The sequence below is a fragment of the Mustela nivalis genome, assembly GCF_964662115.1.
Source record: "Mustela nivalis genome assembly, chromosome: 12".
NCBI classification, from domain to species: Eukaryota; Metazoa; Chordata; class Mammalia; order Carnivora; family Mustelidae; genus Mustela; species Mustela nivalis.
This window is the reverse complement of record NC_139031.1, coordinates 95,307,247-95,322,853: the sequence shown is the minus strand read 5'-3', so window position 1 is coordinate 95,322,853 and position 15,607 is coordinate 95,307,247.

Genomic DNA, 15,607 nt, shown 5'->3' with positions numbered 1-15,607 from the left:
TGTTTGTTATTTTATATCCTGTTTCCTTATTTACATGGTCCGCTTTCTCACTCTTTCTTAGTCTTTGCTCAAATGTTCCACTCTCAGTGATTTTCATGAACCACTCTATTTAAAATCCACAATATATGCCCAGGTCAACATTCTCTGCCTTACTTCGTAGCTTTAATTATTTTCTAGCACAAAGTACCTTTTTAATATTTGCTACAAGTTATTTATTCATGCATTTGTATTCACTCTTTCCCCAATTAAACTGTAAGACCATGAGGGAAGCATTTTTTGTACACGTTTCATGTACAATTTTGTACATGAGTGGGTCAAAAGAATCAAGAACAGAACACGATGACCAATAAGCACTGAAATAAATGGATGGGTATTTGTATTGAATAAGAGTGGAGTAGTTACTGTTGATACTGACACGAGGAAGCCATTCCAGAAGTTAGAGGACACAGAACGTCAGCAGACATGCATGCTCTACAGAGTAAGCTGAAATCATCATGTGAAACCATAGATGGCCGTGGGTAGAAATTGGAAATAGATTATACAGATTATCATGCTGTTGCAATAGCCCTACAAGTACATGTAAGGACATAATCTAGGTCCAAATGTGCAAAAATAAACATAGATTTAAGAGACATTGTGAAGACATTATTAAACAACTTGGCAAGGGGATGGAAATAAAATATGAAGACTATGGGGAAGATACAATCATGCTATAATTTCAAATAACAGGGATATCAAGGTCAGTGTTGCTGTTAACAATACTAAGAAGCAACAAATGCATGAGTCAGTGAATCAAAGGAAATGTTGTAGACATGTAGAGCAAAGATAAATTCAAGGAAGAGTCAGGCAGTTGTTCTGCACAAGAAGGGATTTTGTCCTTAAGGGGACACATAGAAATGTCTAGAGATGTTTTTGGTTGTCACCACAGGGGGAAATAGGAGAATGCTACCTACACTGCATCCACAACAAATTCACATCCTACATCCACATATCACATGGTCCATAATGGCAATAGTACTGAGTTGGAGAAACCCTAGCATTAGATATGCTGATTTCGAGACACTTGCTATGTATTTAGATAGAACCACTCACAAGTCCCATTTAGAATTCAGAAGAGAAGTTCTTTCTAGTAATATAGTTTAACGTTCTGTGTTTAATATTAATTTTATTAATATTAACTAATATTCCATACTTTGATAGTAAGTGTTTCTGATAGTAATCGTGAAAATAATTAAGATCATCAAGAAAGCAGAGTTGGAATAAGAAGCCAAACACAGAACTTTGGCAAATACATTTATGTGTACCTGGATCTTTAGGGAAGTTAAGTCAGCGAGAAAGGTAGAATTTGAATCAAACGCAAGACAAAGACTTGATAATAGTGTGAGGATGTTTTAAATGACAAGTGAGATGTTGTCTTTGATCCTTTGAGAATGGAGACATAGCAAGGAATAGACAGCATGTAAGACACAACTTGACCAAGAGCCCAGGAGCAGGGCCTGGGCCACGGGGTACTAGTGGTGCCACTACTTGAAGTGACGAAGCCAGGAGTAGATGTTGTTCCAGAGTTGGAGACCAGCAGTGGAAGAGAGACAAGATGGTGTAGGGACGAGAGAATTCTGCTCACTTGGGTGGTAGTCTTTCTGTACTGCATGTTGACTTTGAAGATTATTTATTTATTTATTTGAGAGAGAGAGAGAGAGAGCACACACAGAAGAAAAGTGAGAGGGAGAAGCAGAGAAGCAGACTCCCACTGAGCAAAGAGCTGGACATGGGACTCAATCCCAGGATCCTGAGATCATGAGCTGAGCCGAAAGCAGATGCTTGACCAACTGAGCTACCCAGGTGCTCCTTCTTATTGATTTTGATTTGCTCGATGCTGTGTTTCTTCTTTTGTGATTGGTGACAGTCGATTTATGTTGTGTGTCTGTGGTCAGGATTAAATGGCAATATGCATGTGGGATACTCATTTCTTTCAGACCCCCTTTTTCACCTTCCTTTTTTGGGCTCTGTGTCAATCTTTTTTCTCAGGCTCTCTGAGGAGCTTTGCCCAATGGTAGCCACTGTTGGAAGATTAGAGGGCAGGAGGAAGGGAGAGATCAGATATTACCTCCTCCCTGTCTTTGTTTCTGGGGGACTCTCCTCCATGGCTCTAAGTTCTTCTGTATGCTCTCCCCTTACTCCGTGGTTTCAACTCAGTTCAGCACAGCTTTGTCCCAGTGCTGGATTCTCAATAGTTCTGGTTCCTGGGTTGTAACAATACCCTGTCCCCTTGTCCTCCTCCTTTTCTGTGTGCTGTCCAGGCATCCCAGAACGTCTCATCGTGCACTGCTTGAGTTCTCTGCTTCTCTATCTGCTCTGCAGGCAATCACGTGGTTTACATTCGTGTTTCTGTTGATTCTAAGGTGTCCAGCGACTCTAATATGGCAGGCAATTCAGAAAGGGATGCAAAATCGTCTTTTGGGTACATCGAGTTACAAATATTGACAACAAGTCCAGACGAGGACGTGTAAATTATTGTGGGCTCAGCACGACTTATGTATAAATGTCTGATATCAGTACAGCCCTGAATCATCAATCATGAGCTATCCCTGAGTTACTCATGTTTTATATTTATTATGTTCTGCTAAAGAGAAGCCAACAAATTGTTTAAATTAAGAGATGCTCTTTCCTGGGTATAGATTCATGAAAATTAATTCCCTTCAGTTCTCGTATAAAGGATTTTGGAATCCACAGGCAATATTTTCAGCTACTACAAGTTTCCAATTCTTCAAATGGATGTTTCTTACAAGGGCATTCAATAAAAGCGAAGAGTAGAAGATACAATTTACTGGGGACAGTTGTTTCTGGATGTGCGTAAATAAATTGAGTGTAGGAATGTTGGTTTCTGATGTCGAAACTGAGCACAGTGAGAATCTTCAAAAAAATAAAAGAGAAATTTCCAGCACTCTTTATATTGTTCTTAGGAAACCCTTCTGGGGAGCTGGAAGGGCACTAAACTCATTCGTCAAGAGAAGAGCCATGTACAGTCTGAGCCAATCTTTCTTCAAAGCAAGTAATCTCATTTGGTCTAATTCCTGTATTTCAGAATTCTTAAAATAAAAACTGCCACCATGAACTCTTTGAGAACCAGGACTTAATTCTTATGTTAAAGCCAATCTATAAAAGAACAGGTCTTCCTCAGGTCGTAGTGTACACATTTCTCTTCCTTCCGGTTGTTTTTTTTGTTGTTGTTTTTTGTTTTTGTTTTTATTTTTTCAAGCCATAGCTCAGAGAGGTGTCCCACAATGTTTAGGTCTGGTGGGCTCACCTGATGTGCTGATTGATCACCTCACCTCTTGGGCCTACCCAATCCTTTTCATATTCTTGCAACTTAGCAAAACACTAGAGCAGAGAATAGAGTGGAAAAGTCAGAAATTCTCAGGACACCTGGGTGGCTCAATCAGTTAAAGTTCCAAATCTTGGTTTTGATTCAAGTCATGATCTCACGGTTGTGAGATTGAGCCCCATGTCGGGCTCTGAGCTCAGTGCAGAGTCTGCTTGAGATTCTCTCTCCCTCTGTTCTTCCCACTCATTGTGTGCTTGTGCTCTCTCTCTCTCTCTCTCTGTCAAATAAATGCATCTTTAGAAATTCTCAATAAAGGGCGCCTGGGTGGCTCAGTGGTTAAGCCGCTGCCTTCGGCTCAGGTCATGATCTCAGGGTCCTGGGATCGAGTCCCGCATCGGGCTCTCTGCTCAGCAGGGAGCCTGCTTCCTCCTCTCTCTCTCTCTGCCTGCCTCTCTGCCTACTTGTGATTTCTCTCTGTCAAATAAATAAATAAAATCTTAAAAAAAAAAGAAATTCTCAATAAAAATGAAGAGTAAGAAATATGCTTTTTATTTTTCTTTTGATTCTCTTGATCTGGTGTAGAAGCCTACAGATTAGGTGCCTGACACCTTGAATATTGTTCCAATCCCCTGCACCCAGCTCCCAGCAGGGGACAAATTCTCTCTGAATCTGTGTCCCACCTAGACAATGACAGTAATAATAGGTTCCTCCCCACCTCATCATTTGCATCAGGAATCAAAATAAGTTACACTAAAAGGATTTTCTCACATGTACAGTTCTCAAAACCATGAATAATCAATGAAGTTTTATAATGCCAAAAAGAGATGCATTTTTGAGGTTCTGATCTTTGCAAGAAGCTTTTACCTGTGAGATTCTAACTGTGCACTAGCCCCCAGCAAACCCACATTCAGGTAACCCTTAATGTCCTATGATGCTGTGCTTTTCTCCTACGCCAGTTACAGTTCTGACCGTGCAGAGTGGACAATTACCCAGTTATGGTTCATGGGTCTTGAAAAACATATTTAAAGATCATGGAACAACTTTGTTAGCTAACTGTCACCAAGGAGATGATTATACAGCATTAGGCAGCACAATTAAGAATGCACTTGAAGAGGTGGGATGAAAGCTTTTTCACTCTGCCCTGGCCAACGCTTGATTTTAGCTTGTGATTTTCCATTATAGTCGATTAAATGAAAAAAAGAAAGAAAAAGAAAAAAAGAAAAACACCAGCTCTGGTGAGGTCACGGCAGCTTCCTGCGATTGCAGGAACTTGGGACTGTACCAACAATGGGGCAGAGAGCGAGCCCTGAAATCAGACTGGGAAAGGAAGACTGTGGTCTTTAAGTAGGGACATAGTAGGATTGAAGGGATTTTTCCCACCACATCTTATTACCATGTGCCCGCACATGAAGCTAAAAGATGTACAGGGATGAAGGACAGGTGTGATATGCCACCTGCAGTAGAAATTCTGTCCCAGAGGGAGTGGCCATGCCCAAGGAGGCTTTGTTACTTAATATGCTAGACTTCATTTCTCTTGAGGTATTTGCATGGAGAAGGAGGCTGATCACAACGGCACAGGGCAACAATATCATCCTTCCACTGTGCTCCAAAGCCACCATGCCTGACTCCACCAATGTGCCTGCCTGACTGTTTGACTCACTGATGGATCAGATGCCTTCTATGGTTCATGCCCACCTCATCTTCCCTCACCCCCAAGGGGGCTCTGGCCGCCCTTGCTGTTCTGAGGAGGGCATGTCTCCTGCCCCATGAATCACTTGGTTATTGCATTCATGCTCTAATGCTCTTTAAGCCAGGACTGTCTCAGAGAGCAGGACCTCTGTGTGGCCAGTGCAGTTTGTCAAGTCTGTTTCCTTGCCCAGGGACACATGCCAGGGCCCACTTCAAGTGGTGTTGCAGAATAAGCTAGTATGCACTTGTTTTAATCCCAGATGACTCTATCTTACTTAATTATACCTTCACCTATCACTACCCTTCTCCACTTCCTCTCTGCCTGGCCTTTCTAGCTTTTCATACCAAAAGAGATCTTCTGCTGCTTAGGCGGGCTGCTTGTTGGTATCTTGGAGCTTTTCTTGCCATGTTGGTTCTCCAAGCTGCATTCTTGGTAATGCCCTATCTCCCTCCCTGCCACTCACCAGTCTGGGTCCTGTCTTTCCAAGAATCCCCTGACCTGAAGAGAGCTCAGCTGTCTTCCACTGCCAAAGTGGGGCTCTTACAACACAAGAGGCTTGACTGTGGGTGAGATTGGTGCAGTGGCCCAGGAGCCAGGGAGGCCTCGGTTCTGGTAGAAGCTGGGCTGTGAATCACAAGTGTGCCAAGGAGCAGGGCACACAATTTCTCCATAAACCGCCACCCTCAACCACATCCTGCAGCTCCAAGGAATCTATGTTTCTCTGTACGCAGACCTTGAGCCAAGTGCAGGTACATGCTTGGAATAGGAGTGCATTTCAGGGCACCTGTGAGCATGGCTGGTGTTTCAGCAGCTCACACTCAGTCACCTGGAGGAACAGACCCAGGCCCTTGGACCAATGGAAAACCTGGACACTCAGAAACTGCTTAGGAAGCTTGCAACTCCAGCCCATGGATTTGGCCCACAGAAATAGAATGCAATTGCTAGTAGGCAAAGAGAAAGCACAAGGTACACCCTGAGGGGTGAGCCTGTAAATATGACCCACCAGGGCCCTGTGAGGAGTACAGGGTAGGAGGCAGAAGAGGAAGAAGAAAAACAGTCAGGAGAGTGAGGGCAGCTGGGACACAGAGACTGCAGGCCAAGTCGGAGAATGTGTTCGCAGGGAGAATGGGAACCTGCAGACCCACGCCAGAGGGTCTCCTGAGGATGAAATGAACAAATAGATGTGAAGCCTGCAGAAAATAACCGAAAAATAGTCCGTCCTCAATTACGGCAGCTCCGGTCCTTTGGGTGGACCTGGTGCCTTTGAGGATGGCCAGCCGCCTACCTCCATGTCCGAGTCCAGCACTCCTTGGAATCCCCGCCGCCCCTCTGGCTGATACCCCTCTGCTGCCCCTGCCTCTTGCTCTTGCCTCCTTCCACTCCCGTGCCACCTTCAGTTCTCTGGTCCACCCAGCACAGTGGTTGACTGCTCATTTCTCCTATTCCTTTTTTACTCTCTTGGAGCACCTTGAGAATCCGTTAAAAGCTCTGGACCTCCCACAAGAATATTCACATATTCCTGTATCTAGGGCATTGACATAGGCTAACCTGGACCTATTTCTGATGATTGCCAGGCCTTTCCCCAGCATCCTGCTTTGCCTTTCAACTCCATTGCAGACTTGACTTCCCTCCTGCTCCCTGTCGCTGGAGACACCACACCACCCAGGAAAGCAGGGGCGCCCTAGGGCGTGCTGTCTGTGACACTCCAACATGCCATGCCGTAGGCATTCCCGATGCCATTACAAAAATGTGCTGCATCAGTACATGTGCCTGCTGAGGAAGTCGCAGGGGTGACCCCTCCACTCCCCCGCTCCTTTCTCCAATTGACTTGAGGTGAACAGTGTGACCCTGTCCTTAAAACCTGACTGGAGAGCTGAATGTCTTGGTTGTCAGCAGATGGTTTGATAAAGCTCTCTGTGAAGATGTGAGGTTATAGCGCTCATTACTGATAACAATTAAAACCCACTTAAAGAGAGCACCGTTTGGCAGGAGGGGACTTGACAGCCTTGTGATCATAGCACACAGATAAACAGTAACATCTGCTCTCAGAACAACATCCATACTCATAAACAAAACATTTCCTATTGTAAAAACTATTATCTAGAAAGGCTCTCCTGATATTCCTTGTTTGTGCGAAATCCCTTAGCACATTCAGGGTACTCCAAATTTCCTCTCTCGTTCTCGCTCAATCATTCTTTCTCAGTATCTTTGGCTGTGGTATTAGTACCGTATCACTTTTAAGGCCGTAAAGGGACCACTGCTGCATTCCCATCATTGTTTACACCAACTGAGTGCTCGGTTTCGTAAATAAACATATGTCTCAGAATTTTACCTCTCGATCTTAGCTTAAATTTGTCATCATCCTTTCTCATCGCCTAGAATGATGACAGTCTAAAGATTTCGTCTTCCTATTGTGATTTTGTTTATTTTGAAAGAGGGTACTCAACTCCAGCGTTCCCCAGACAGCTGGATTTGTGGCTGTTTTGATAAACAACTGTACTCAATATTTTATCACTTCAGCAACACAGTCTCTCCCCATTCCAGGGTAGAACCCACACAATGGTCCATATGGTGAAATCGATCCATTGGAAGAATAGCACAATAGCTTGTGGACAGCCAGATGCATGGGGCAGTTCAGGAAAATTAGCACCAACCAAAGTGCCAAAGTCCTTTGAATTGTTAGTAAAGCAAGTACCCTGTTTCTAGTGGCTTTTGACAAGCTGAATTAATACAGCAATTATGTTCTGGCTCTTGAGACTTTTCTGTATAGCCTTTGAAATAGACAGATTGCTGAATCTCCCACTCAGAGATGCTTTTTCATGTCTTCTTCTTGACATTAGACCTGATATTCTTAATTAACAGCTGACATGATCAGCTCATTTCAGACCCTAACCAACAGGTTGATTTTGTTTTTGTTTTTCGGACTTCATATTTTTAAAGATCTTCCCCCCAAAACTGGTTAAAAATGAGCCCACTACTATCTTTGACAATATGAATTCAAGAAAGGCAGTCATGGTTGTGAGGAAGAAGCTTCCTGCGTCAAAGTCAAAGTCAGCATAGACCACTTTCCTCTGGAGAGAATGTAGGCTGGGGTGTCTCCTGGGCATGCACCTCTATTTCCTTAAGACCCTGATGTTCTGTTAGAGAGATAACGGGTGCAGCTCCCTCTCACCTCTTGGACTTTCCCTTTCTGCATTAAATAATAAAAGATGGGGAAGAAAAACGAGAATTGATTTTTTTTTTTTTTTTTTTTGCTTCCTGACCTAATCTACTTCCTTTAGGCATCTCTCGAGGTTCTGACCAATCATTCCTTTCCCCTTGGTGAGCATCCCTCAACAGCCCCATAGTCCTGGGATACACATGGGTGATCTCATGGCAGTCAAGGGCAGCCTGTGCTCCTCAGTATCCTGGTCTTTCAATTTCCCTGTAGTGTTTAAAATCTCAATAGGATAGGGGATGATATAATAAAATCACTGGCTAAAATATCTAAATAGAGAGCATTACAAAAGGTGAACAGAAATATAATGGTAACTCATTATTCCCGTATTCAGCAGCAAGGATGTTTATAAATAGATACACGTATCAAATGACTTCTTTTTTTTTTTTTTTTTCCTGGTTTTCTTCTGGATTTTTACCTGCTAGAGAACTTGGTTAGCTAACAGGAAAATGTGCATACCACACACCTAATTTTAGAAAAACTTTGAAAATAAATACAAAGTACTATGCTCATTTCACACTTGTGTTAACATTTAGTTTAGCCTTTGAATGACCTGATTTTGTTCCCCAAGCAGTGCTGTAGTTACAAGGGTTATGATCATTTCAATAAAGAACCAAGGCACACAGGCAGCTAACAGAATCCAATTTTAGGTAAGGGTTTTTTCCTGAAACAACAACTCAGATTATATAGTGTAGGGTCAGAGAACATTTCCAATTGGTCATTGGACCTGTCTCTGCCCCAGACCCAGCTCCATGGCTCAGTGCATACTCTTAGCAATCTGACCTTCTGCAATGTTGAAGACCTTCATTGTATTTAGAAGAACTACAAGTGAGATCATCAGCTAATGACCAATTACCCATTTCAAAGAATAGTGTTTGGCTCATTTCTGAAAATCTCTTAAGAGGTGCAGAGCCCTTTCTGAGCAATCAGTCTCAAATGTGAGCACCATCACGGCAGGCTTTGTGTCATGCCGGGGGCATTCATTAGCACTAATAAGGTCTGAAGCATCAAATGATTTCTTTCGTCAAATGTAGTGCACCATTTGATTTTTTCCATGAATTGAGTGATCATCTTTATGTTAAACTTCAAATATGTAATTTGAACATAAGTGTTTTTCATCTGAAACCTTCCATTTCTAGGTCGTTGAAATCCACAAACTTCTGAGTGCCCAAGTATATAGAGGCACCACCTGTGTTCCAGGTTTTAAGAACCTAAACCAAAATCCACCCACGGATGAGATGAGGCAAAAGATGAAAACGCATCATGTCCGGAGCTTATCTTATGGTATTAGAGGAAGAAGAGACAAGTAGAAATACCAAAATAAGAATTATCAGCTAAGGGGGAGCCTGGGTGGCTCAGTCTGTTAAGCGACTGCCTTTGGCTCGGGTCATGATTGTAGGGTCCTGGGATTGAGCCCCACATTGGACTCCCTGCTCAGCGGGGAGTCTGCTTCTCCCTTTGCTTACTGCTCTGCCTACTTGTACTCTCTATCTGTCAAATAAATTAATTAATTAAAAAAAAGAATTATCAGCTAAGTAAGAAAAAACTTAGGTTCACATAATTTTGGAACTGTGAGAAATCTTACTGACCCTTCAAGTCACTGATTCTCAAACTCACACTGTTGAGGGGCGGACTGGATTTGCTTTCAATTTTATTTACTCATTTATGTTCATCTTTAGCCCCATTCTTGCAATTGCAAGGTATCAAATTCTCAATAACCTAAATGACCTTGGAGGAGAGCCTTGAGCTCCAGATGAAAACTCAGTTTGGCTGGCCCCTGGATTTCTCCCCATGAGATCCCGAGCTTGATGCCCAGCTAACTTGCCTGCACTTCTGAAAAATCATGGTAACACACCATGAGCTGAACGTTTTGTAACTAGAATATGCATGCACTTGGCTATAGGCTAATGAGGAGTTATATTTCTAGACACACTCCATATCTGTATTTGCAAGGCTTTTTACAGACAGATTAACGGGTCCTCTGAGGATCGATGTTTTCTGTAGACTACATGGCAAGTAGTGGTTTAAACATACTGTTTTGAAAACTGAGGCACAGAGAGATTAGCTGAGCCAAGTACAGTGACACAGCAGCCTACTACTGATGGGGCAGAGCTCCAGCGCAGACTGAGATCGCGCTTCTGCATGTCTGTTTGCAGGATCGAACCTTGAAAACAATCCTGTGAGGTGGCTATGGGAATAAGAATTTCATCCTGAAAGTACGAAGCTAGAAAAAAAGGTTAAGCAATTTGTCCAAGCTTCACTGTGGAAAGTGAGAGCCAAATCATGTCTTGGAACCCAAACCCGATGCTTGCCAATCAAAAATGTTTAAAAGATGTCAAATAAAATTAGCAAGGAGAAGATGCTCTTGGATTTGTTACGATGAAGTTATTTATGATCTCTCCCAATTCTGTGCCATGTAAATGGATATATAATTTTTCCTTTGATGAATAACAAAAGACCATGAGTTCAGCAGACAACAACTTCATGTGTCTAATTATGTCAGAGTCATGGACATACTCTCCCTTTTCATTAACTCCAAGTCCCCAAGAACAGTATTTCACTAACTCACAGGTTCTGCCTGCACTCGAGAGAAGAGGTTTGATAGGGTGTGATCACCAGGGGTGGAGATATTGAAGCAATCTAGAAATTCTGCTCAGCACAGTAGATCAGTTAGAAATGAGACCACAGATCACTCAAATCTTCACACATCTCCTTCCCAAATAGTACTAGAGCAGAAAATGTGGGACATGCATGTTTGTCCTTAGTTTGTTACTATTTCTATACAGGCAGCTATATGGGGCTAATGGGAACAAATCTTGAGCAAAAGCATTTAAATTCATGAGGTTACTGTAGGGGCCTCTACAGGACCCAAATCAAATGCTAATTATTATTAAATAACAAATAACTGACCCAGGGCAGGATAGTACACCAGAGTATATGCTTTGTAACACTGATAGCAGGTCAATTTGTGGACATAGTTCATGCTAAGTGACATACAATCGCCCCCACAACTCATCTTTTATCTAAGTTGCTTCATTTTGATCTAGACAAATATTATCTTCAAATAAAATAACACCTAGAGGGTGTGAGGGTGATCTGGCTGCAACATCTGTCACCCCATTGATCAGCAGGGTTGATTCGGCTGATCTGACTGGCTAGGTGGGTGTTCCCTTCCTCCTCAGTGCTCCACGTTCGTCCCTCCCGAAGCTGTGAGCTCAGTCGAAGAGGACAAAGTTCCCCGATAGAGGAGAGGGCCGTTCTTCAGTCAAGGATATACAAGTAGCTGTACTCCCGTGCTAGAACCTCCAAACAAGCTCTCAAGGTCTGTTTGTGGGAGGGGGGAAAAAAAACCACTAGATGTTAAGGAGTATCTGTGCTATACCACACACTGTGCAACCAAGAACAAATTTTAGCATCACCCGACGCGGCAGTCCTATAAGGCAGTGTCATATCTACATGGACAGCCAAGAAAGGGGAGGTCTGAGGACCTGAACTGAAGCAGTGGTCAAGAGTGCCCTTAAACCAAGCCTCTCTGGCCTCCAAGCCTGGCCCCACACAGCCCCACACAGCCCACTGGAAGGTTGCTTTTGACCTTTTGTAACTTGCCTACCTTGCCCACTGTCCACCTGAACCAAGGACTCTTAGCTGCAGTAGCAAAAAAGAAGTAGACAAATGTTTGTTACACTCCCAGGAGGCCTAGAGTCAATGAATACTTTGCTTTTTGTAATTAACACACACACACACACACACACACCCTTCTTTTCCACCTGCTACTATATCAGAAAACCATCACTTACCAGGAACTTTAAATAACACAGCTCTGAGGAAAAAGAAAATATCAGTGTTCTTACATTTACAAAGCTACATTCCTTCCCCAAATATAGGGTGTTTCTAAAAAATAAATGGCACTGGACTTTAAGAAAGGAGAAAGAGAGAGTGAGTTCTTAATTTTTTTTTTTTTTCACAACACAGTAATGGGCTGCAGTTCCTGGTAAAATACATTTCACAGTAATGCATGGTAGACAAGAGTGTGGCAGGGAGAATAAATTGAGAAGCTGGGGGCAAAAGCAAATATGAGATAAAGTACAGAGAAGTAAGAGAAAATGCATGCAGATTGAGCTCTAAAATGATGACCCTGGGAAAAGGCCCAGGGCCCAGATGGAAGGCCCCTCCCCAGCTGTGACTCCTGAAATGCTTGTCTCCCTCTGGATCTGGTGACTCTCGAGGGGTCCCTAGCTACCCTGTGTCATCCTACCCTCATTGCTGACTCACCTCCAACTTCTGGGCTAGGGGAGGGGACTTCAACAGGGCTGACCCAGAGGAAACCTGAAGCAGTGGGAGGGCCAGAGCCACAGAAGTCATAGTGTAGTCTTGTTTCTTATTATTATTATTAAGGGTTGAATTGTGTCCCCTATTAAGGGTCTGTTGAAGACCTGACTCCCAGTTACTTGATGGCCTTATTTGAAAATAGGGTCATTGCAAGTTTAATTAATTAAGACCATGTCATACTGTTATGGTGGGGTCCTAACCCAGTGTGACTAATGTCCCTATGAAAAGACAGCCACATGAAAACACAAGGATGCCATTTGACAATGACACAAGGATGGAAGAGTTGTGACCAAAAATGATGGATTGTCAGCCATTGCTGCTAACCACCAAAGCTGGAAGAGGCAAGGAAAGCATGTTCTTTACAGGCTTCAGAGAACATGGTGTTGCTGACGCTTTAATGTTGGACTTATGACCTCCAGAACTGTGAAACAATAGCATTCTGTTACTGTAAGCCCCTGCGTCTGTTGTAACTTGCTACAGCAGCCTAGGAAACATATTCAACCTGGTACATGGGTTCTGCTTCCAGACCCACTTTGTTCTCTGTGCTCATAGCCAGAGAGGACCGTGCATGATTTCACTAAGACAAAGAGAGAGTCTTTCTGGCAATAATTTCTACAAGATGTAAGGAACAAAAGAGGACTTGCAGTATAGACAAATGGGAGGAGAGGGGCTTCTCAGCTCTATGCCCAGATTAAAGATGTCCTAGGCCTGTTTGGGGGCGGGGGGGATGGAGAGCGAAGGGTATTGATAAGAGCAAGGAGGGCAGTGGAAACAGAGAGAGGCCTGAACCCTGCACAGAGGTAGGACGGGTCCACAAAGGACACGAAAAGAAGGAATGTGTCCTGAGGACCACTGAGACCACATGATCTCCTGCTGCTTGGCTACGTGTGCTGCCCTTCCAATCTGGGACTAGTAAGCTCATGCCTTTCACTCTGGCCATTCCTTCATTTGGTGACCACACAGCATGGCCGAAGCCTGCCCCTGCTCTGGAATTGTGTGAGCCCCCCTGCTGGGCCCAGGCAGCCATCCCTCTCCACTCACCATGAGCTCCCCCAAAACACCCATAAGTGTACAAGAAATAAGAAAAGACCTGGTTATTGCTGAGTGGGGGTGGGAGGAAAGGAAAAGGCCCACCTGACCAAGTGAGAGCAGACCGGTTTGCGATCCCAGCACAGGCTGATTCTTTCTGTATGTCTCCTATTTGCTGGGGGTTTGGTGATTCAGTAACACAAAGAGACTCATCTACAAACCAGGGGCCATCTACGAAAACTGGGGCTTAAGGGCAGAAAGAACGGCTTGAAGAACTATTTAGATTCAGTGACTTTTGTGTTTTTGCCACTGATGCACGTGACTGTCTCTGCATAGCAATGAACAACTCTGAAAACAGTGTCCTCTCTTCAGAAACTGCAGGAGATGTCTTCTCACTGATGGGTGCCACCCTGCCGACAAGCTCCCCATTCTTTCTGGATTCGAGACAGGATCCAGGTGACCAGGTGCCATTCCGCAGCCCCCACGTCTGCCCGTAGGTTCTAGGGGACAGTCCTCCATTCCATCGAAATTTGCAGAGAAGACTTCTTTTGTGGGTTCTTCCTTTTCTTTTTGAGTTGGTGGGAAATTTTATATCTTCCAGAATTAGATTTCTAGGGATGTTACAAAGTCATTACAGAGTTCACCCACTGTCAGTTTTCTTTCAAGTCATCATCTTATGGGACCACGAAACAGTTGCCAAAGTTAAGGAACAACAGGTACTGTGGATTAATCTTAGCTCCATTCCAGATGGCATGCAGGTTCCAACAGGTTTTTTACTAAACAGACTTTTTCCATTCCAGGATCCAGTCCAGGAATTTGCCTTACGGTTGGGGACATATCTCTAGCCTCCTCTGGCCCATAACAATTTCTTTGACTTTCTTTTTCATGGCTGATGACTGGACCAGCCCCTGTCATGCTGCCATCACGAGAGGTGAAATCTGAAAACACAGAAAAAATATAAAACACGTAGGCAAAAACGTGGAAGAGATCTAAGCTCTTCTTGATGCCATCTAGTCCTTGACTCCAACAGCCTACCTCACATTAGATGTCGGCTAGCAAATGCCTTTAAGGTGAAAAGCCATTGAAATTGGCTTAAAATGCAACTGAAAATAAACTAGCTGTCCCTAAAAGCTGTGGGACGTTTGAGGGACCAGTCTCAGAGGGAGGCCCACGGCAGAGTGCATGGGATGTGTTTAAAGAGGAGGAGTAGCCAAAAGGAAAAGGGACCCTAGGAGCTTAAGAAGGTGACGTCATATGTTTTTTGGACTCCCACGTTCCAAGGCCAGCTGGGTCTTCAAAGCAGAGGACAGGGAAGGGTTCAGGCACCACAGACTGTGACTGTCATACTGCGAGGCACTGGCTTTTCAAAACCACTGTGGGGACAGATTAGAAAGAGTGAGAGCAGAGCATGGAGAAGGTGGGAAATAATGAGTAATTTCATAGCAGTGCCATTCAAGGTGGACAGAGCATGAGGAACATGGAGATGTTCTCCTGAAAAGCCCAAGAAGTATCTTTGCATTAATGCCCACTGACAGGAGTGCTTCCAGAATGAGAACCTGGCACCTGTGGCATGACCTCTGAGATGGCTCTTTCCAGCTTCCTGACAGCCTCAGTCTCCACAGCCCAGAGTCAGGAACCAGTGCTCATTAGTGGAAGTCCCACCTGGGTGGCTGAAACTTTTTCTAGAAAAAGTTTTTTTTTTTTTAATCTTCTTTTTTTATTAAGAGTTTCTTTTCTAATCTGAAGCAATTAATCACCAAGAATTGTACAAAGTGTGTCTTCAGAAAAACCCTTGACATAGCAAGTGCTTTCTAATTTGTCCATGTTTCAACTTTGCCAGAAGAGTTCACAAGAACTGAAAGAGGCTCTGTGAGATCAAAGAGTCTCAGGCTAGAAACACCTAGGAAACAAGTGAGAGAACACATCCGAAAGTCAAGACTTCCGCTTACGAAACAAGAAAAGGAGCACTCAAAGTATCAAGAGAGGGGAAGAAGCAATTACTGGGGATGTGAAGATG